This window comes from Papio anubis, chromosome 18, assembly GCF_008728515.1.
Source record: "Papio anubis isolate 15944 chromosome 18, Panubis1.0, whole genome shotgun sequence".
NCBI lineage: Eukaryota > Metazoa > Chordata > Mammalia > Primates > Cercopithecidae > Papio > Papio anubis.
This window is the reverse complement of record NC_044993.1, coordinates 23,943,446-23,968,003: the sequence shown is the minus strand read 5'-3', so window position 1 is coordinate 23,968,003 and position 24,558 is coordinate 23,943,446.

Here is a 24,558-nt window from a genome sequence, read left to right as displayed (position 1 = left end):
ACCCCTTGAACCCAAAAGTTAGATAGAAAAAAATGTAACGCTCCCATGTGTACAACAAAATACACACACAAACATAAACACAATGAAACAATGCAAGAATTACTAAGTGTTCTTCATATGGAGATTGTAAAGTTCCTTGCAAATTCTTCAGAAGGAATGGGTTCTCTGAATTACTACTACCCAGAACACAGAAACCATTTGATTCATTTTGTTCACACGGCAGTTCTGTCTTGTCAAGAGCTGACAATCAGACATGCAAAACAAGTGCTATATATGAATTTTGCAAAAGTATCACTTTGGGAAAACAGAAACCAAAACAAATTGAAAAATCATATAAATAATTACTTGGAGTCTCAGCTCTAACATGAAAAAGGAAGGTACAGAAGCAGAAATGCTAATTAATATGACTGTGTAATTACACGGGCCCAAATTAATAAACTAGAATTACTCCAGATTTCCAGCAGGCAGCCCATCTTCGAGTGTGATCTCAGAGGTGTGGGCACAGAAGGGAAAATGCTTGGGTTTCCTTTGCCAGGTGCCCAGCTGGAAAGGCATCAGGAAAGGGGAATGTGAGGCCCCCATGCAGGAGAACTAAGCCCTCCTAGCCTCACCTCTCTGCTCAGACATGTTGAGCCCTCATCTACATCAGCAGGTACAAGCTTCCACCAAGACAACTTCTCTAATTAGGAAGTCATTCCTCATGTAGCTACAACAGCCCAACCACAACTTGCTAAGGACAAAATTAAACCCAACACAACCAAAGGATGGGATTTATGAAGCAGCCAGTACATGCTCTTCTCCCTTCTCTCCCTGTCTTTCTATATCTATGTCTCTCGCCCTGCCTCCTAGTTCCCCTACTTCTCTCTCAATTTGTTTTGGTTTCTGTTTTCCCAGACTAATACTTTTGCAAAATTCATAGGTATCACTTGTTTTGTATGTCTGATTGTCAGCTCTTGACAAGATATAATTGCTGTAAGAATAAAATGTATCAGACTCAGTCAGGTAGATGGTATCATCTATAAAAAAGTAATTATCTCACTCTATAGCAGTGAAAACCAAGCCTCCAAAGGTCAGCTAATCTGATTTTGCTTAAGCCACATAACTGGAAAACAGAAGGTTCTGAATTCAAAACTCTGGGCGTCTGAGTTCAAGCTCTTTTAATTACAGTAAGCTTCTTTCTAGAAATTAAAAATGCTTCCACCTCCCCTACTTAGAGCTACAGCATTCATTTGATCATGTGTTCATCCAATAAAGTCAATCATGTGCCTATCATGTGCCAGCTTTGGGCTATGTCCTGAGAATACAATACTGAGCAAAAATTGACCTAGACCCCACTTTCAAGGAACAAAGACAGTAAGATAGAATGTCATAAATAAAATGATCACACAAACAAATACGTTTCCATTGTCTTTGATCACAGCTACATAGCAGAAAGACATAGAGCTATAAGAACTTGTAAAAGTGAGGGTCAAGTGATCAGGAAACACTCTGCCGAAGAATGGTTGATGTGTGATCTGAAAGATAAGTGCAAATGTATAATATGTAAAGAGAAAATAATTTATATGAATATAGAAGAGTGTTCTGTACTTGCTCCATTTTCTTCCTGTCCATTGACCTCTTAACCTGCTCCAAACTAACCTGGCTTCTGCTCCCATCATTCTGTCATTGAAGTTCATACAATAAATTTTATGGACGTGTTCAATCCTCAGCTTGAGCCTTCAGGCATTTTGGACAACACTGCTACTTCCTTCTCCTTGAAATCACCTCCTCCTCGGCTTCTGAGCCAGAAATTTTCTGGTTTTTCCCCTGCCTTTATGGATCCTCTTTGAAAATTGTCATGACTTCATCAATTTCCTCAAAGTTGTATCTCTCGCCCCTTCTTCCAGACTCCAGATCTCTATTTCCAAGTTGCCTGATAGACCACTGTTCTTAGGTATCTCAGAGGCACCTCAAACTTAGCAGAATCAAAACTGAGTTCATCTTGTGACCCCCAACTCCATCTCAGCACCATCCATCCAAGTTGCAAACCAGAATCCCAGGCAATATCCGTGATCTCTTTCCCTCCCCGTCGTATATGGTAGAATGAATAATGGCCCCCAAAGATATCCAGGCCCTAATCCAGGGAACTTGTGATGTTACTCTATTGGCAGAAGAGAACATTGAAGATATGATAAACTTAAGGCTCTTGAGATGGAGAGATTATCCTAGATTATCAGGGTAAATCCTAAATGTAATCACAGGATCCCTTATAAGAGGGAGGCAGAGGAAGATTTAATGGCAGAAGAGGAGAAGGCCATGTGATGGCAGAAGCAGAGATTAGAGTGGTGCAGCCACAAGCCAAAAAATGTCAGCAGCCACTGGATGCTGGAAGAAGCAAGCGATGGAGTCTCCCTTGGAGCTTCCAGAAGGAACTAGTCCTGTCAACACTTTTATTTTCAGCCCTCTAAGACTCATTCCTGACTTCTGGCCACCAGAACTGTAAGACAATACATTGCTGTTGGTTTAAGCCATGAGTCTGTAGCAATTGGTTATAGCAGCAGTAGGGAACCAGTACACCCTACTAATCCACCCCAACCAGTCCTTTTGATTTTGCTATCTCAATAACTCCCAGATGCATCTACTTTTCTCCATCTCCCCACCTCCTTCCCTTCTATTATCTCTTAAATGAGTAGGTTCCACAGTCTCTAGCTTCCCATGACTCCTAAGATAGAGAGCAAAATCATTGGCATGACCCACGAAATCTTGCTTTTCCTGGTCCCTGTCTCCCTTCCCAGGCTTGTCTCGCACTCAGGACACACACAGGCTTTCTTTCAGATCTTGGAGGGTACTAATCCCCATCCCCCACAAGGCCTTTGCACAGCTTTCTTATTAGGTATAGGATGCTTGTTAACTTCAGATCATACTGAAGTGGCATGACTTCACCATATTCCTTCTGATCTCCCAAATTGGGTTCTTCTGGCACATAGAAGACTACCCTTTTACATTAATTTTTAGGATTGTTTGGTGTGTGTCTAACTCCTCAGCTGGCCTTCAGAGAATAGGGAGAGAGTGGGGCTATGACTGGTTTTGTCCACCACTATATCCCCAGCATCTAGCAAAGTGCCTAGCACACAGCGAGTGTTTTGTTTGGATAAATAATTGGATAAATATTGGATAAATAATCCAAATATTGTTTGGATAACTCCCAGAGTCCAGGGAAGTGTCTTTGAGTGCGTGTGTGCACAGGGTTAGCAGTCTTAGTATTTGGCTTTGCCCCAGCACTTCTAGGCAAGAGGTTTGAAGAAGGGAGGTAACAGGAGAAGAACCTAATTGCACACAGCAGTGGCCAAGGAATCTCCAGAATTAGAATTTCATCTTCCCCAGTGTCGTCTTCAAAGGATGGGTGCTGGGTGGGGTTATTGTTCATTTATGATTCACAATCGTCAATGTATTGGGATTTTCTTCACCACATCATCTACTCCCTCTATTTTTAGGCCTGTATAGTCTCCTCGGCCATCTTCCCTTGGGTTTCTTAGATTAAAGCACTTTGGAAATTGCCTATAAGAGGGCAGGTTCTTCAAATAGCTCCTCCGGGTCCAGATTTTAAGTGAAGGCACTCATAGCCCAGCCCGGCTGGGATAGGAATGGCTCTGAGTTAATCAGATAAACCCCTCTTTATCTATTTTATATACTAGGATTCCAAATAGGAATTTTTTAATAAAATGTTTTTCTGACTAGAAAGAAAGAAAAAAGTTTGTAGACCATTATTATTATACTTATTTGCACCACACTTTATACTTTTCAGAGTGTTTGCTGATTTGTTTCATTTGGTTCTCACATGAACCCTTCAGGCTAGGAGATCATTGACTTCAGTGGACAGATAACAAAACGACTCGAGGAGCTTAAATAACCTGCCCAAGATCACGCATCTCGTATAGGACAGAGCTGGGACTCAATCCTCTGACACAGAACTTCATGCAGGCCATGGAATGGTGGCTGGAGCCAATTTTATCTATTCATTAAGGCACCAGATGACTTCAGTGAACATTTAGGTTCTTATGCCTGGAGAGAAAACAGCATACCATTTTAACACTGTTTTCCTCCAGGTGGCAAGATTGTGAGTAAATTTATTGTCTTCTTTATGCTTCTCTGTAACATCTACACTGTGCATGCATTAATTTTATAATTAGAAAACATTAGAAAATAAGGAAGTATGATTATAAAGTAAGTCAAGGGAATAATGGAAAATAGGAAGATCTCCCCTCACCCTGGGAGGGGACAGGGGACGTGACTGATATTTGGTGCTGGCTCGAAGCTTGCTTTGCCAATTACCATTTCTTTAATCCTCAAGTCTCTTAACCTCTCTGAGTCTCAGTATAGCTCATTGTAAAAAGGAGAAAATAAACCTACCTGCATTGGTCAAAGCTCTTAGCTGCAAATGGCAGAAATACAACTTAAGCCAGCTTAGAGTGGAGAAGGAATTCACTGAGTCTTACGAATGAGGGGCTGAGGAATTTCACTGCAGACATGGCCACCTCTCCATCTGTGTGATCTGCCTTCCCGTTCTTCCTTCTTAAGCACTCTCTCACCCTGTGCCTGGAAAGATGGGACCCAGCAGGCTTCTCTTACCCACCCACATTAGCAAGTCTAGTGGAAAGAAAATCTACTCTCAGAGCTCATATACCAAGCCCAAGGATGGTTCTGATAGGTAGCCCATGCTGAGATCTTGCACCATCCCCAAAACCAATCATGGTGGCCAGGTAATAACCAATCCCATGTACTTACCCGAGAACCCAGTAGCCTCCTTCCGGGAGAGCTGTCTGTCCTGTGCTAATTACTGAGTGAGACAAACTGCTGGCCAGTCCAGATGAGGTGGGCATTTCCATTAGCCAGGGGATCTAATTTATATGTGCTGCTTGAGGGTTTAATTAGCTTGTGAAATGCATTTAAATGATAAGTTTTGCTTAAAAAAAATTTCAGTACTTGGCAGGTGAAAGAGAAAATCCTTAAAATCAAGGTGACAACACAGAAACAAAGAAATGTTTTGTCAGGAAAAAAAAAAAATAGAAACATAAGAAACTGGGTGTGGGAGAAAACTGTCATGACCCCGGGTTCAGAGACAACATGTATGTAGCCCATTACGTAGACTAAACCCTGTGTGCCCACCAAGTTCTCTGCTGTGAGCTCCTTTTTGGAGGGCGGGGGCCTTAACTACGCTTTGAAAATTGGAGACAAGCATTGCAGAAGATGCTCCTCTCTCGATAAAACTCCAAATAAATTAGATATTGAACAAGATGCCGAGATCCTGGCAAGAATGCACAAAAAATTGGGCCTCGGGCTGTTGGGAGATGATAAATTGTCAGTTTCTCTTTAATAAGATTGTGTCTCATCACCATCTCCTGTAAGGGATTTGATAGCTTTTGTTTTAACCTGTGAAGATTAAAATCAATTCCCAACTACAGCTGGGAGCCCCAAGTCATAGAGGCACAAAGATACCAATTAATCAATCAATCAGTTGGTCAATAGATCAGCATGTCCATATTGAGACCAATTTTTGCTGGGCATCTGGGGCAGGAAGAAGAATTAGAAAAATGATCCTGCAGATGCTGCCTGAGGGAAGCCATGCTTCAGAAGGCACTGTTTACAACTTTTAGGGGAAGAGCAAACCTATTTCCATTAGAATTACACTGGGTAGGCAGTGTTCTGTTTACTCATCAGTCTTATTTTATGGACATACTTGATTTGGGATCCTGGATTAACCACAGACTTTGACCTAGCCTTTTGACCTGCTCAGATGCCCACACTGGCAATGTCACTCTTCATGTATCAGCTGGGTTTCTGGGTCCTACCTCTGCTCCCAGGGCATTACAAAAGAGGCAGAAATGAGAAAGAGGCATCAGACAGAGGCTCAAATTCCACTGCCACCATTTTCTACTTTTGTGACTTTGCATAAGATATTCAGCCCCTCTTAGCCCTAGTATGTTTAACCACCAAAGCAGAAATATGGACTTTATATGTTTATAAAGTCCATTTAAATAATATGGACTTTGAAGCCCTTCAAGGATTAAATGAGATCATGTATGTGGAATGCTTGCAATGAGACACAGTTAATGGTAGTTTGTTAACATTACAATCAATTGTCATTGGTGGTAATAATGTTCTTTCACCTACCAGGTTACTCCTAGGTTGGATTCTTTTATTTTTTATTTTTTTATTTTTAGTATTGATAAAAAATGTATATTGGCATGTTTTGCTTCTCTGTTTTTTATTGTTTTTCCCCACCTCCGAATGGACTTTCTTACTCTACCATAATCCTATTAAATTCTACAGACTTCTACTTACATGACACAAATACCCCTCTGGCTTCAGCCCAAACAGAAACTAATTGTCCCCTTGTTCGCCTGTGTGTGAGTTTGTTTTTCCAGATGAAACATTTCAGACTCTGTTTTCTTGTCCCTCGGCATTTTTTAACAACCAACACTGTATGAGTTAGCCACAAAGACAGGGTTTCTTGGAGCAAGGAAGTAGGAGTGTGTGAAGCAAGTGGCTGTGTTTGAAGCCACATTTCTTAATTTCAGCTGAGAAACAGCTGAAAGAGTATGATATAGAGCAGAGCATATAAACTTGGAGATCAGAAAAGGCAGCGTGTTAATTAGCCCTGCCTCTACCTATGTAAGCTATGTGTCTCTGGGTTTATTACTAAACCAGTGTAAAATCAACAATTGTTCTTTCCCCTCGAAGAATGAAACTGGCATGATTAAGTGACACCATTTCCTTAAATATTTTGCAAAATAACATTAACAAGCCTTGAGAGTCATTACTTCCCTTGAAGTGAGGAAATCAAAGGAAGGACTTCTATGGGAGGCTCCAGAGAAAGGAGACTAAGACAGAAAAGTGGAAAACACAAGTTCAAGTCCTCGTCCTACCATCAGGGTACCTGTGATCTCGAACAAACTTCCTTCCCACTCTGGCCTCAGTTTACTCATTAGAACATGAAGAGATTTAGAGAACATGATCAATTAGGTATTCTTCCAGCTCTGGCAGTCAGTCACATTCTGGTCTGAGACTTCTCATGCTATGAAATCTTATTGCCATGATCTCTCTTCTCTGTCTTAACAGCCACACACCTGTTACCTCTTGCTTGTCAACAGTAATAATCACCAGTATTTATTGAATGACAAATATGAATCAGAGACTGTGCCAAATACTGTACACACCTCTTCTTATTTAATTCTCACCACAATCCTCTGAAGCACACTCAATTGTTATCCCCAGGTGAGGACTGAGGAACCCCAGGCTATGAAAGGTAGCAGGACTTCTTACTTACAAAACATTTCTGGGGCTTGAAGTACCGAATCCACATTGCTGTACCACCTCTCAACAATTATGACTGTAGGAGCTAAACTTTTCCTTTGTCCTCTTGAAGTCTGACTGAAAAACCAACTCACAAACGGCAGATTGATAAGAGAAAAGGCACTTCTCAAAGAGCTAAAAGTAGATCTGACACTCTATTGAGCCATCCTACTACAGAGTATCTACTCAAAGGAAATTAAGTCATGATATCAAAAAGACACCTGCACGCAATACTTATCACACCACAATTCACAACCACAAAAACATGGAACCAACCTAAGCGCCCAGCAACCGAAGAGTAGATAAAGAAAATGTGGTATATCTCCACCATGGAGTACTAGTCAGCCATAAAAAGAACAAAATAATGTATTTTGCTGCAATTTGAATGGAACTGGAGGCCATTATTCTAAATGAAGTAACTCACGAATGGAAAACCAAATACTGTGTGTTCTCACAAGTAGAAGCTAAGCTATGGGTATGCAAAGGCATACAGAGTGGTATAATGGCATACAGAGTGGTATACAGAATGGTATAATGCAGGGATACAGAGTGGTATAGTGCATACAAAGTGGTATAATGCAGGGATCCCCAACCCATTGGCCATGGACTGGTACCAGTCTGTGGCCTGTTAGGAACTGGGCCGTACAGCAGGAGGTGAGCAGCCAGTGAGCATTACCACCTGAGCTCTGCCTCCTGTCAGGTCAGTGGCAGCATTAGATTCTCATAGGAGCCCAAACCCTGTTGTGAACTGTGCATGCGAGGGATCTAGGTTGTGGGCTCCTATGAGAATCTAATGCCTGATGGTCTGAGGTGAAACAGTTTCATTGTGATAGCATCCCTTCTCAGCCCTGGTTCTGTGGGAAAATTGTCTTCCATGACACTGGTCCTGGTGCCAAAAAGGTTAGGGACTGCTGGTATAATGGGCATTGGAGACTCAGAAGGGAAAAGGGTGGGAGGGAGATGAAAGATAAAAAACTACATGTGGGTACAATGTACACTACTCAGGTGACAAGTGCATTAAAATTTCAGACTTTACCACTATACAATTCATTTACAGGTACACAAATGTATTAACGTGTATACAGGGAGAACCACAGGTGATCACCTCCCCTCACCCCCACAACAGGGTTCAGAAGCTTATAAACCATCCTAGCAAAACAGGTTATGGGAGGCAGACAAGAGGAATTCTGTTGAGGGGCAATAAAGGATCAGTAAGGAGATTAATGGATCCTGGAACAGGATTAATTTGTAAACATTTTTCTTGGGAATTTGAATGAGCCCGAGAGACAGATATTATTTAGTGAAATATCAGGTGTGGTTACATTCTTGGTATTACAGGGAGATGAAGAAAAAACGATTGTTCCTTTTGGTGGGTCTGAGTCTTAGGCAGATAAAGGAACTTCAACTTCATCCTGTGCTTTGGGAGAGACAGTGGTGCAGGGTAAAAGGCAAGAGAGACTTTGAGGCTTCTTCATTTAAGCATGTCAAAGAGCTACACTTTGGGGTATCAGTTTCTGAGCCCCGACATGATCTAGGCTTCCAAGACACAGAACTTGCCAAGGTCGCCTCTACCATCCAAGGTGTCTCTAAAGCATCTTCCTTTCTTCTCAGGTCTTCCTGCTCCCTCCATCCCCCTCTATTGTTTGGGCTTTGACTTAGGTATTTGATAAGAGGCAACATGGGGCAAGGGATAGTTTACCCGTGGAGGTGAGCTGAACAGAGTTAGAATCCCTCTGTGCCACGCAGAATGTGTACTCTTAGAAGACCTCCCCAAGCCTGGCTGCTATCCTACAGAGCACTCCTGTCCATGAGGCTATTGGGAGAGTTAAGCAGGATTCTGTAAATTAAAGTGATACCAACCAGACATACCACTGAGCATTGGCCCTGTCTCCCCCTACTTATATCCCAGTCTGTTAAGACACAACCCTTGAAAACTGCTTTCCTTATTTTAGAATTGACCTACTCCTCCTTGAATCAATCCAGATCTCAAAAAGTAACAAATTGCACACTGAAAATAGAGTGACTCAAAAAGTTTCTTTCTGAAGGGCTGTGTAGGAAAATGTGGGTAGAGGATACTAAAGGGATAAGAAAATATCTGGGGATTGGTACAAGTAGAACTTTACCACCCCTAGGACCAAAAGGCTAAGAGGCAGATAGTTACCAGAAACCAGGGAATGAGAGGCATGGAGAGTCAGCTTCCTTAGGAGGAGCCATGGTCTTCAGTCAAAGGACATGGCCAGCCAAGAGGGGACTCTGCAGGAAGATTGTTAGGGGATACTCTGACTTCATCCTTGGCTGTGAAAATTAATTCCTAAAATATAGAATTGACCCAAACTATTTTGATCAAGTACCAGGATGACATTGACCCTCAGTCAAGCCATGAAATGTACTGATTAATAATGTTGTTTTGTAACTATCAGCCAAAGGCATTTGGAGCTGGTTTGAATGAGTTTGTTAGCATAGTGTATTGACAATGGTGAGATGGATGATTTGCATTCTCTGACCTCCCTCCAAATGCTTTGTGTGGCTCCACATTGGATGGACCCAGTTGGAAGCAGCAGGAAAACGAACCCATTGATGTCATTCATACAATTCGGCTTCTGGGGCAGAAAATAGACAGGAAAATGGTAGGGAGCAGATCTTCCCATTGCTCTGCTGTCACAAAGTCTATATCCCTTACATTACACTTGCTGGGCACTCGTTTATCAGGAATATCACACGTATGGGTGTGCTGGCCTCACCCACCTAATGGTGAGCCCCCTAAGGGCATGCATTCCCCTTCCTTCCCATGGGCATCTCCCACTACCCATCTCAGTGGCTGGCATAGAGGAGGTGCAAGGCTACGTGTAACTGAATCTCCAGGAGAAGCATCAAGCATCATGGGGAACCAGCCAGCTGCTTGCTTTCCCCAAGGCTGTTTCCAAACATTGCTGCTAAAGACCTTGCCAGTTGCTGAGCAGCTACAGAGACATTCCAGAAGGTAGAGAGAGATCGCTGAGGGGAGAGAGTGGGTTTGCCGGTTGATGCCTGGTCGTAACAATTCTCCAAGTGCCTCCCTCCAGTGACTTTAGATAAATAGAGATGGGAATCACATTTCAGTGTGACAGCTTAAATGACATGTCAAGAAACAATTAAAAAGATCTAGTGCAACATGGTCCTGAGAGATTTTTGTCAGAGTGAATATGTCTCCCGCCAGGGCCGATGTGAGGGTGATATGGCCTGTGAGCCCACGTTCAGGGCCTTGAATTCTCAAAGGCAGGCTCCTGTGAAACCTGGGACCGCAGACTATGTGAGCCTGGAGAATTTGACCCTTTACTGCTTGTCAGTGTTTTCTAAATCACCTGTAATCAGCAGCACAAAACATCCACCTGGCAAATCTCCACCAGAACATGCTACCTTCCAATCCCAGTCAAAACCCCAACTGCGAGAAATAATATTTATGGAGTATTGCCTGAAGGACATGCTGTCCATCACTCCTTTAGATCAGCAGTTTTTCAGATTACCTTTCCCAGAGCCCCAGAGTTCCTGAGGGTATCCCTGAGGTTCCCTAGAAACCAATTCCCTATCTCTACCCCAAAGCAGAGAATGGGAGGTCTGATCTGTTGCATAGTAGGTACTGGAGTTGCATATAAGAAATGAGCTTTTTCAAAAAGGATGCTTATCCCTTAAAAGGACAAAAGTCACCAATTTTGCACTATTTTTTTTTTTTTCCTGCAATCAAGACAGATGGTGAGAATTCTGCAAGCCTCGGTCATGTTACTTTGCTCTGCTGCCCTTAGAATTTCTGGAAATAAAATAAGCTTCAGTGCAATCCCATCAGCCCACATTGTGGGACCCCAGAGGAAACAGCCTGTCGAAATTCCTGATGTGTCTCTTGGAGGGCTCCTTTTGGTGAATCCACGGCAGCATTTCCTCTTCTGTATCAGGAAAGGTTGATTCCAGTTTGTGTCATGTATTCACTATGGACTGGGAAATTCAACTTCTCCCTCTTAGCCTTGGCCTCTGGAACCCTCAGTGCTATTTTGGCAGCAACTTGCAATGGTACAGGACTTGTGCTCTCACAGATTCTAATCCCTGCCCCAGCTCCCTCGGTAATGTATTTTGTTATTTTCAATTGCATTTCTTTGTATGATTTAATTCAGAAGATATGCATTATCACTCATTTGTTAAAAAAAAAGAGAGAGAGAGAAAGAGAGAGAGAGAATATAAATAAATAAGTGTAAGTGACTCTTAAAGAAAAAGAAAGCAACTTCCTTCATTTGGTGAGGCTTTTGTCCCTCACCTCCACCCCAGACATACTCTAATTCTCATCTGTGGAATACACTGTCTTTTCTCATTCCCTGCTGACAAATCTCCCAGCTCCCTATGGGTGGAAGGACCACACCTTAGATTCAAGTCTTCACTGGGGATGGAGCACAGAGAGGGCTGGGCACAGAGGAGCTAGGGCCTTGGCTTATGTTGGGAAAGACAGGCAGGGCCAGGTGCAGTGGCTCAAGTCTGTAATCCCAACACATTGGGAGGCTGAGGTGGGAGGATCGTTTGAGCCCAGGAGGTCAAGACCAGCCTAGGCAACATAGTGAGACCCCATCTCTACAAAAAATAGAAAAATTAACTGGGCATGGTGGCACGTGCCTGTAGTCCCAGCTACTCAGGAGGCTGAGGCAGGAGGATACCTTGAGCCCAGGAGGTCAATGCTGCAGTGAACCTTGATTGCACGACTGCACTCCAGCCTATGAGAACTCTAGCCAAGTTCTGTTGTTGTTAGAAAGATGCTCTCCACCTAACCTCCATGCCCCTGCCAAAGGCTCTTGCAACATCCTCTGACTAGATTGAAACCCCAGTAGAGAGAGAGAGAGAGAGAGAGAAAGGGAGGGAGGGAGGGAGAGAGGGAAGGAGGGAGGGAGGAGGAGGAGGGAGGGAGTGAGGAAGGGAAGGAAGGAAGGAAGGAAGGAAGGAAGGAAGGAAGGAAGGAAGGAAGGAAGGAAAAGAGAGAAATAGAGAAAGAGAGGAAGGACGGAAAGGAAAAGGAAGAGGAAAGGAAAGACCCGGAGATATTTCATTACTCACTTTCAACACAAGTTTTAGAAATAAAGACAGAGCCAGGGTCACTCCCAGCTTCCCCCAGTCCTGCATTCCCCAGGACCATCATGTCTGACCTTAGGATATGTCCGCAGATGGGAGGTCTGGAATTTGTTTTGCTGCCATTGACCCAGTCTCAGGCTTTGATATTTTTAAATTTCTGAGTTGAAGAATCCTTGTTTTGCTAAGAAGAGAGAACATAACCTGGGGCCTCCTGGAAGCAGCATTTGTTTCCACAATTCTGCTGTCTTGATTGATGACATGGAGTGAGCCTCCTGTGATAGCAGGGTGCCCAAGAGGGCTGCTTCTTTGTATTTGGATGTGCATGGCACATACACAAACACATATACCCATGTGCTGAGACTTGCATGAATTTGGAGTCAGAAAGACTTGAGTTCAAACATTGGTTCAGCCACTTACCAAATGTATGTGTGTGCCTTTTGGCAGGTATTCTAATCTGTATAAGCCACATTTTCCTTTTGACCATAGGTAACACTGTTTCATTTCCCCTACAAGCCGAGGCAAGCATTAGTATTAATAACAGCTCCAGTTTAACTGGTTGCTTAAGCATTCTGTGCCTCAGTTTCTTACCTATAGTGTGGGGATTATATCCACACTTACCTCACTGGGCTGCTATGAGAACTAAATAAGAAAGTGTATGTAGAGAACTCAGTGTGCAGCCTGGATAGAAAAGTATGTTTATTATGTGTACATCTTCAGAAGGTGAAAACTTACAGCCTTTTGGTATGTTTTCCTTGATCCAGGGGGAACATGACCTATGGTCGTGCCATGTGTTGTGCCTGATGGCCATATGGATGCTCCAGGGAAGGAGCCTTTTATTGCCGGTTTGGGCAGATCCTTTTGATTTAGCTGTGGACTAAAGCCATGGTCATTTTCTGCCAATCAGTGCCTTAATGTCTGTGTCCGTCTGAAGCTTTATTGCCAGGTAGTGCCCCCTTGCCAAGTTCTGTTGTTGTTGGAAAGATGCTCTCCACCTAACCTCCATGTCCCTGCCAAAGGCTCTTGCAACATCCTCTGACTAGAGCGCTGGGCACCACTAGTACTACAGTCGACCTGCCAACCCGCAGTCCCTCTCTCATCTTCTGCTGTAGCTGCCAACATCCCCTCCTCCTCGCCTCTCCAGTAGGGGGCTCTACACTCAGGGCTCTATGCCACCACGCCCCACTGCAGCATGCACAGCCATTCTTGTGAAGTGACAAGCATGGATGCATTCAGAACAGCTTCACTGTACTGGAGCCCAGTGGAAGGAGGAATGTGCCTACAGCCAGGCCTGGGGAGGCTGCCATTTTTCTTCCTGAACCCTCCCCTCTCCCGAAGGGGCCATATTTAATTCATAATACTGGAGCTAGCACCATTGCCAGATATATTTCCTTGCTGATTAAACATTAAACACACTAGTATTTCAAAGCATTTGAAATAACTCAGAACTAATGAAGGACTAATTGCTTCACTCTGTATATTCAAATTGTGATGTTATTTTTTTAAAAAAACGCATTCTTATGTCAACTGTTGCATCAATTAATTGCAAATTTTCCAACAGTTAGCGGTAGTGTGATTAAAGCATATGAAAATAATCTTTTAATTAGCTTTCATTTTGAAACAAATAGACAATTAAACCAAAGAAGTAAGTGTGAAAATTCTGTTGGTCTGCTCTTCTTGGGGAGGGAATGCTTGTACAAATAATGACCATATCATTGGAAATTATTTCCTTGGCTAGCCTAATGGTTGCTCAGTAACTCCATCTTTTCCCTTTTACATCTCTTCTATTTCTTACAACCCTGGTACCCCTACTGTTTTCCCCAGAAGCCTAAAATATATAACTAGATGAATAATAGCCTTTTTCAAGCATGTATTTTTGAGTAGAGCTATTTAAAGTATCAGCCAATTCTTATTAAAAATATCATTGCTCACATTCCTAGCATTTAAAAAGAGAAAAAAAATAAATCTGTTTTTGGCCACTAAGTCATTAATTCTTTCACCCACCCTGTGGAGCAGGGCTGAGATTATAGAGAGAGGAGAGGTACTTCGGGCACAAGATTTAAGGAGGACACGCTCTCAGAGTCCCAGCCTGCACGTGCACTACCCTCAGGGCATGTGCCTTCTCAAATCTGTGACCTAGGCATTTTGCTGGTCTCACCCCAGTCCCAGCCTTACGAGTAAGAGTCACATGTAGGGTACCTACTATGTGCTTCGTGCTATTCTAGAACCTATTAGGCAAAGGGATAATCTTTTTGGTCCAAGGAGAATCTTTTTGCATTTTGTTACATGCAAAGGTACTGTGGCCCAGAGAAAGGGGAAGGGATATGCCTGATCTGCTACAGAGAAAACAGAGATGGAGATGACAAGGTTCTGGTCCTTGTCCATTCAGTCAAAAGGAATTTGTTGGGTATCTCCTGTGTGTGTGGCATGTGTGAGAGATCTCCAGCCTGAGATGGGCAGCATTGCCAGGAAAGGCACACTCTGTGAGGCAACACAGGGGAGCTGAACTTGAGGTAATGGAGAGTGAAAGCCACTCTTTGAGCTGGGTGACCTTGGGCTACTGGCTTAACATCTCTTAGGCTGTGGATCATTTATTTAAACATAGATAATACTTAGGTGGCTGTAAGCACCATGAATAATAATGTAACATGTATTGCATAGTGACTGACATAGAATAAATCATAATAAGTAGCATTTTATAAGTACTATGTGCCACTAGGTCAAATGCTTTCTTTGCATTGCATAATTCTATCTGTAGAAAAACCCATGGAATAGGTATTGCAAACTTCATTTTATAGGTAAGAAAATAGGTTCAGAGAAACAAAATGACTTGCCAGCATTCACAAAGCTGGTAAGTGGCAAGAGCCAGGACTTAAACCAGTTCCATCATATTCAAATGTTCAAGCTCTTAACTGTTATGCTAAAAGAAAGGGAGAAAATGATGGAGCTCAAATTTGGGAACATACCCATGGTGACCAGGATTCTTAGGGAAAGACCTAGAGATCTTAAATTCATCATCCAATCCCTTTCAGCTACCATTGCAAACACAATTAATGGTGCCTGTTAGCAACACCAGCAGCAAGAGTAGGATTGTAATCTCACCATGACGGAAACAATGTGTAAGATGGGAAAAAATCAATTTCCACATGATGGTACAGTTGCATACAGATATTTTTGGACCTCAAGAATAGAACTATGGCATGAAACTGAATCATAGACTTTAAGAGTTGGAAGCAATCCTGTCTACTGTGTAACCCAACCTCCCTGGCACCCTTGGCACAGACGGCACAGTTTTGTTCAGCTCCAGTAAGAGGGACCCATCCATCTCACCAGAAAACTCTTTCATTCTATTGAACTGAAATCTGCCCTTCTGTCCTGTGGACCCACACAGAAACATAGCACCCCTGGACCAGGCTCATGCTGCCTCTTCCTCAAGGTGAAAAGCCTCAGTCTTCTACCCATTCTCTACAGGGCGCTTTCTATATTCCTCATCATCTCAACAACTCTTCCTATGACCACTGGGAATTTGACAGATGTAGGGTTAAATCCAGCTCCACCACCACAGCTAACCTCAAGGAAACGAATTAACCTCTCAGAAATTCGGTTTTTTCTTCTATAAAGTAATAACAGCTACTATAGTTATTTAGGGTTGTTGCATTAAGTATCTAAAATGAGATGAAGCATGTAAGCATATGACCTGCCCTATATATGTAATCAATAAATGTGAACCCCTGTCATCACTAGTGTGATTATTTCAGAGAGGCCTGAAGCAATGGAGAAAAGGAGGGACCAGCCCATCAACCTTAAAGGGACAGAGCAGAGGTGAGGTCAGGTCCACTGTTCCAAAGGGTAGTAAGTAAACGAACAGTTCTATTTCATAAAGCCCCCTGTGGGAGTCCTTCAGCTCTGACGTCTCTGCAGTTCTATTCAAATATCATTTTGGTTCTGCTAAATCATCACCAGAATGTGTTATCACAAATCACTCTGTGACTTGGCAGAATTGAGTGAAATGTGATCTCAAATCCTAAACTAAAGGAGTGGGGCATTTGCAATAGCACATTCATTTACACCATTTCATTTTGTTATTTCAACTGCTAAGATGTTCAAAGCTCCCAGCATGAAGCCTTGGCCACAACAGAAGGAGGACACTGAGTTATGACAAGTCCTTGTCAGTCTTCCTTGCAAAAGCAAGAGTGAGCATGTGCTGCTGATATGTGGTGATTTGCAGAGGATGGGGGCTCAACACTGGAGCCCAGTTAAACACACAAGGGCTTTCATAGAGGTCAAAACATAGAGAGCAAATCACAAGAACCCCAGGGTACCTCCTTTCTGCATCAAGCATTGGTGAGTACACAGAGTAAATGGTGAATGGAATTTTGGAGTGATGTGGTCTGAATGTCTATGTCCCCCTAAAATTTCTATATTGAAATTCTTACCCTCAGAGTGATGGTATTAAGAGGTGGGACCTTTGGGCGGTGATTAGGTCATGAGGGTGGAACACTGATGAATGGAATTAGTGAACTTATAAAAGAAGCCTGAGAAAGACCCCTCACCCCTTCTGCTACATGAGGTTAGAGTGAGAAGGTAGCTGTCTCTGGGGAAGAGGCCCTCAGCAGACACTGAATCTGCCAGTGCCTTGATCTTTGACTTCCCAGACTCTAGAACTATAAGAAATAAATTTCTGTTGTTATAAGCCAACCAGTCTATGGTATTTGGTTGTAGCAGCCCAACAGACCAAGGCAGGGAGTGTCTACTTCATTTCCCTCCCATCTAGTTTCTACTCTACCTGCTGGGATAAAAACTCTAATGCTCCCAGTCTTAGAGACAGCAAAAGCCAGGTCTGCTGGCAATGCAACAGGAACATCTTAAGAACCCAACATAGGGATCTGGAGAGGACTGTGTACCCAGTGACCTGAATCTCAGATCTTAAAACCATGGGGTCAGTGAAGACCCTGACCCCTCTAGATCCACCACCACCTACCCTATCACTCAAACTCTGATTGAGATATTCCCTTGGGCTCATCTGGTCAGTCACACCCAATTGTTCTGTCTTTCCTATGCCAAGCCAACCTGATTTTACTGGCTTCCTGGAGCATCGAGTTAGAAAAGCTGGGGTGGTTTCATCTTGCTTTAGAGGGAAATCTACATTAACAACAAATACCTGCTATGGGCAAGGGAGAAATCGAGAAATAGAGTGACACGTGTTTGCCGAACTTGTGTCTCTGCCCCCACAGTCTACTTGTTAATCTAATCCGTAGCAAGTAGTTTGTATTTTTTTTTTTTAATTTTTATTTTTTAGATGGAGTCTCGCTCTGTCACCCAGGCTGGAGTGCAGTGGCGCCATCTCAGCTCACTGCAAGCTCTGCCTCCCAGGTTCACGCCATTCTCCTGCCTCAGCCTCCCAAGTAGCTGGGATTACAGGTGCCTGCTACCGCGCCCAGCTAATTTTTTGTATTTTTAGTACAGATGGGGCTTCACTGTGTTAGCCAGGATTGTCTCGATCTCCTGACCTCGTGATCCACCCACCTCGGCCCCCCAAAGTGCTGGAATTACAGGCATGAGCCACTGTACCCGGCTGTAGTTTGTATTTTATTACAAATACAATAGAAATCCTTGAAAGAATGAATGGGACACTGGAGAAAAGGAGGAGAGGAATCTGGGTGTTTTTAGCTTGAACACTGGGGTGACATTTACTGAGATGGGGAAGATGGGCATCTGGAGGTCTGGAGTGGATACTCAAGTGTTCTATTCTCAACACGTTAAGTTCCAAATGCAAATCAGTCAAACAAAAATGTTGAAAAGGTATTTAGAAATAGCAGATCTGGATATTAAAATGTTGATGTCATGGGCACATAAAGTCACAGAGGCCAAGGAAACAAAGGGTTTCAAGTATAAAAGTATGGGCAACTCTGCCAAATGCTACTTAGTGGTCAAGAGGAAGCAGAAAGAGAGATTTGTTGGAATTAGCTACATGGAACTATTTGGTGACCTCAAAATCTGTGGTCTCAGGAGGTCAGAAGGGGACCAATCGCCCTTGGAAGAAGCTGAGTAGAGACTGGAAAATGGGAAAGTTCAGACCACAGAGGTAAATTCTGAGACAATTTGAATGAAAGGAACAGGACAGTGGATGGTGTCAATGGGTCAAGGTTGTTTTCGCCCTTTTTTTGTTAAGATGGAAGATATTAGGTCACATGTGTATGTTGATAAGAATGAATCCTTAGCAAAGAAAGAAAATAATGAAACAATGTTTAAAGGGATTATTAAATAGAAAGCATAGATTTTATTGTGAGAAGTAGTTCTGTTTGTTCATTTATTCATTAACACATTCACTTAAATACTTTCTGAATGGCTACGATGTCATGTATCAGACAGACCAGTGTGGGTAGCAAATGGGTTAATTAAATTACTCTTGGCCCCTTCAATGGATGCTAGAAAAGCCATCTCTCTTGGATCTCAAGCTGGAAGAAATGTTTAAGTATTTAACCACTGGGCTGATTTTCAGTGTCTAGAAGGCATTTATTGCAAAGATTTTCAAAGGTTGTAAGTAGCATAGAATAAAACTGTGAGCCTTTTAAACAATTATAACTACTATAAGGGATATAATTGGAGAATATATATAATACAATTGGAAAATGTAATTGGAGAATTATAGTCACCAGAGAACGCAGGTCCTCACATAGCTAAGGTGTATGGTTTATCCTCAGCTGTTCTATGTGGGAACACTTGCAGAAAGCATTAACATGCTTCTCTTCTAATCTATGTCCATACCTACTAGACTAAATCCCAGCAGGAAGTGGCTATTCCCCACCTACACCACCCTGTTTTGAAGGACCATCCATGCTGGGATACAAAATGTCACCACCATCTCCTGTTTTTCCTGACCACTGCATTCTAGAAGCAGGGATCCAAAAGCAGACACAGCATGAGAGAAACTGACACAGGTGAGGAGACTCAAGGTACTGCCATAGCTGCTGGGTGCTCTAGACAGGGCATTGTATCTCAGTGCTTACACACCAAATGGATTTAGGATGGAGCCTCTTACATGGTTTCACGTCTGACCTTTGCAGAGGGTGAATGGCCATCTAGTTTTGTTCTGAGAATTCTACCTTCTCATTCATAACTGGTAGAATGCCTCCAAGACTCTGGCAAATGATTGGCTGCTTAAGTAACCAAGGGAGTTTGGTTTTTTATTGTACTTCAATATTTCACCCTCTTGTCTTCAAGTTTGCAGTAAGAATGACTAGCTTGGCATTTTCTCAGCATGGAAATAAATTTTTTTTAAGAATTATTCTATGCATTACTTTACCTCCACAAGAGAGTGTGAGTACTTTGAGGTAAGTACCAATATATTGTTTTATAAACAATAATATCCATAAGAACCTTAGGAGACTCCAGAACAATAATTATTAGTTAAATAGAAAGAGACTACTTGGGGAACAGAGCCAGAATGAAATGAGATGAGTTGGATGGGAATTAAATACTGATGAGGAAAAGGAAACTCAAGGTTGTCCACTGGGATATTCTACTTTTAAACCAAACTGACCCCCTCACCACCCTCCACAGATGCCACAGAAGAATGCCCATCTCTGGCCTACAGTCTTCACCACACTTAGTGTCATGCATGTGTCTGCCTTGTTGCTGCCATTGCTGTTCCCCTCAACCCTTCTCTAGAGTCTGTCCTGCTTTGGACACTTTTGGCTTTGCTTTTGTTGCTTTGTTGTTGTTGTTGCTTTGTTTCCAACTCCACTGTGATTCTCACCCTGGGGATGAGAATATATCTGACTTGTTTAGCCATCAGCATTCTGAGCCTAAGTCATGGTTTGCATTCATCCTCTGGCTTCTCTCACTCTAGATTACTCATCATGAAACCCCAGGACAGTCCTCTCCCCAGGTCCATTGCCTACCTCGCTGGCCCCTGACACAGGAACAGACACGTGGAGGATCAACATAAGGAGGTACTATTAAAAGATTATAGTACCACCTCACCTATAAAGTAGAACCGCAAGGTTCATAGATCCCAGAGATTCTTGCAGAGTCCCAAGTGCATTTATGAGACACTGCTCCGGCTACAAATCCTGCATTTTGGTAACATCTTATGGGAACTAATAGAATCAGCTGATTTGAACTCTGAGATACACTCTGATCACCAGCAGAACCAAATCATTGGAACTTTTTAATCCAGGGTTTATCTTATGAAGACATTCATTCAACAATATTTATGAGTGCCTAGCACTGTGATAGGTTCTGAAGATATGATGGTAATCAACAACACAGAACAAGAGTGATCCCTGACAGCTGCAGTCGCCAGACTTTTTGGCACCAGGGACTGGTTTCATGGAAGACAATTTTTCCATGGATGCTGGGCTGCGGGGTATGGTTTTGGGATGAAACTGTTCCACCTCAGATCATCAGGCATTCGATTCTCACAAGAAGCATCCACTCTAGATCTCTCACATGTGCAGTTCACAATAGGGTTCATGCTCCTGTGAGAATCTAATGCCACAGCTGATCTGACAGGAGGTGGAGCTCAGGTGGTAATGTGAGTGATGGGGAGTGACTGTAAATACAGATGAAGCTTCACTGGCTTGCTCACCAACCACTTATCTCCTGCTGTGTGGCCCAGTTCCTAACAGGCCATTGACCAGCACCAGTCCACAGACTCGGGGTTGGGGACCCCTGTGGCTTATAGAACTCATGATCTCAATGGAGAGGCATGGCACTAACCAAACAATACACTAGTAACTGTAAAGTTGTAAGTTTGGTAAGGGCTATGATCAAGCACGGCATACTGTGCGGGTGAATAATATGGGAAACTGACCTAGTTTGAAAATCAGTAAAATATTTATATGAGGAAGAAAATAATTTCTGAGGTCTGAGGAATGAGTTGGCATTAAATAGCCAAAGTGAGGTTAGAGGGCTGGGGCAAGAGAGACCAGTGTGTGTGAAAGCTCTGTTGCAAGAAGGAACCTGGTGAATATGAAGAAGTGAAGGAAAATCTGTGAGTTGGAACCGAGAATGGATGGGAATTGGAAAATGAGGAAGCTGGAGATTGGGGTGGGCCACACAGAGCCCAGGCCATGATGAGAATTTTGGTTGGAATAACAGGTCAACATGATTAGATGTGAATTTTGAAAAAAAAAAAAAAAGTACAATAAATCTTGCTTCTGTGCAGGGACTGGCCTGTAGCTTTTGTCAAGAGGGAGGGAGGTAAATTGAATAGGAGGCTATTACAGTTTTCCCAGTGAGAGTGATGAAATTGGGCTTGGAGTAGGATAGCAGCAGTGGAGATGGAGTGGAGAGGGTATACCTCAGAGACATATTCCAGGAGGCAAAATCAGCTGAGCTGGCAATGAATTGCCTAGAGTGGGCAAGGAAGACTACAGTGTTAGGTTTGGCCCCAGTGTTCATCCAGTGCTCACTCACGCAAGGTAATTCAAAGCCAAACAAAACAGCTTTGGCCAGGCACAGTGGCTCATGCCTGTAATCCCAGCACTTTGGGAGGCTGAGGTGGGCAAATCACGGGGTCAAGAGTTTGACACCAGCCTGGCCAACATGGTGAAACCCCATCTCTACTTTAAAAAAAAAAAAAAAAAGGAGCTGGGCATGGTGGCATGTGCCTGTAATCCCGGCTACTCAGGAGGCTGAGGCAGGAGAATTTCTTGAACCCAGGAGGTGGAGGTTGCAGTAAGCCGAGATGGCGCCATTGCATTCCAGCCTGGGCAACAGAGTGAGACTCCATATCAAGAACAAAACAAAACAAAGAGAGAGCTTCATGAAAATAGATTCGATCAAAACGTAGGACTGGGGAAGGCTACTCGACTGAACAACATTGAAAAGTGGCAGCCGTGCTGCCCTTTCCAGGATTCTCTGTGCTGTGAACTGGTCACTGCGCTGGGTATCTTCAAACATATTTTGTCCTTAGATCTGTTCTGGAATCTGTGTGATGCAAAATTATTTTAACATTAGTCCACAGAAAAAGAACAGTTGAATATCCAGTGAAATGGAAATTCAGAAACATACATTTTTAAAAATCTCATCAAAAAGTTACATCAGGATACCTAAACCATTCCCAGCTCTGCAATTAACTTGCTCTGTGACCTTGGGCAATTTCCTTTCCCTCTCTGTGCTTCCATCTCTGCACTAAGTAATCTGTAAAGCAACTTCCAGCCCTAAAATTCTTTACCTATGTGACTCCATCTCTACTCACATGGAGAAGAGCATGCCCGTAATTGCAGGTAATTTAACTTCTGTTTAATGTTGAGTCTTGCATACTCAGCTCCGTGTATTAACTTAGAGAGTTATTTCAAACAAAATGCAACATAATCTACCGTCAATTTTGAAACAAATTTGTTCTAATGAAAAATGTTCTTAGCAACAACAACCTTGTATAAGAGTTACATTTTCCTAATGGGCAGTGGGCAAAGGGAAACATCAAAATATGTTCCAACTCAGCAAACCCTGAGAATGCACGCCACATAAACACGGCTGTTTGTTCCCAATAAAATTAGCTACATGTTAACCTGCACAGTCAGACTCCTTGGATGATTTTTCAGAGTGCTACCAATTTATATCTCAGGCTTCCCTAGTGCAGCACACCTGATTGCCTCCTCTGCCACATCCTGCAAAGGAACATCTGTTCATAATGTCTTGACGCTGCTTCCAGGAATATACCTGCACTCTACGCACAGACTAGATTAAATGCCCCCCACCTTCCACCTCTGTTGCCAATTCCTTACTTTAGATCATCGCCATCCACTGCATAGACCATGGCAACAGCAGAGTCACTGGTTAATCTGATTCCAGTTATCCTATCCCACTATTCTATGTTCTGTGCCAGTTTCCACAACAGGCACACCTGTCTTCTCACCCCTTTCCTCTAAAGCCTCTCTGATGCTCAGAATTAAACCCAGTCTCCCAGACATGGCATTCTAGGTCCTTCAGGAACTGACTCCAGGCCACCCGTCCAGGCTTACCTGTCCAGATCCAGCCACATGTGCCCTTCCTCTGAGACACACTGGCTGTTTCCCTCTTCTCACGATATGACATTCTCCTCTGAATCAGCTAATCTTTACTGTGACTATTCCCTTTTCCTGCAATGTCCTCTTTCTCTTCTTAGTGTATACCCACTCATTCATCAACAAATAGTCTAAGCAGCTGCCATAATACAGATGAGGTTATTTAATTATGCCTCCTCAAGGAGCTCTGAGACAAGTGGGAGAGACACGCAAATGGACAATTAGGGGATAGTGAGATGTGTGCTGTTCTGGGGATATAGACCCAGGGGGAGCTCAGAGGACTTTCAAAAGAAGGCCATCCCTGATTTGAAGGTTAAAAGGAGAATACGAGCGAACCCGTCTAAGCTGTAGGTAATTCTGGTGGAGTGAGCAGCCTTGCTAAGGAAAAAAGATGAGCAAGACGAGGAGAGGAAAAATAAACCAGTTACGTCTGCAGGACAGGGTGCATGCTGGAGAATAGGGAGGATTCAGACTAGAAAGGTAAGTGATGACTAAGTCATGATGACGGGGCTTGTATGTCCCAAGTGGAGGTTAGCATCCCCTTGAGAACAAAGAACAAGGTGGAGCTACTGGGGACTTTAAGCAGAGGGGTGACCTGGACAGATTTGGTTTTTAGTTTGATATCCCGTGCTGCCACATGGCAGGAGCCAGACAGGAGGAAAAGTGAGGGGAGGGAAAGTTGTTGCAGTGAAGGACTGGTCATGGGCTGTAAAAATGTTAGTTGAATAAACAAACAGCTGAATGCATGAATGAGTCATTCCCTTTCTTGTAATTCACTGAATTCATTCCTAATATTATAAATAGCCCAATAATATAAACATACGCATCTCACTGATCCAAGTCCTGCCAAGCAAACCATAAAAAATATTAGGATTTAGTTTTTAAAAATTTGTTTTTCATTACTAATGTGGAGCAGCACTCTAATTTTGCTAGTCTAGCTAGAGAGAAATTGGCAACATTGAAGAAAAAGTGGCTGCAAAATGGCAAGACTGTCAAACTTTGTCAAGCTCCTTACACTAGCAGGAAAATATTTTTGCATGCTTCATCTTATGCCAATCATCCCCGCAGCCCTACAAATAAGGAGCACAGACAGCTTCGAGGCAATATCCCCAGAACCCCAAACACTCCTACA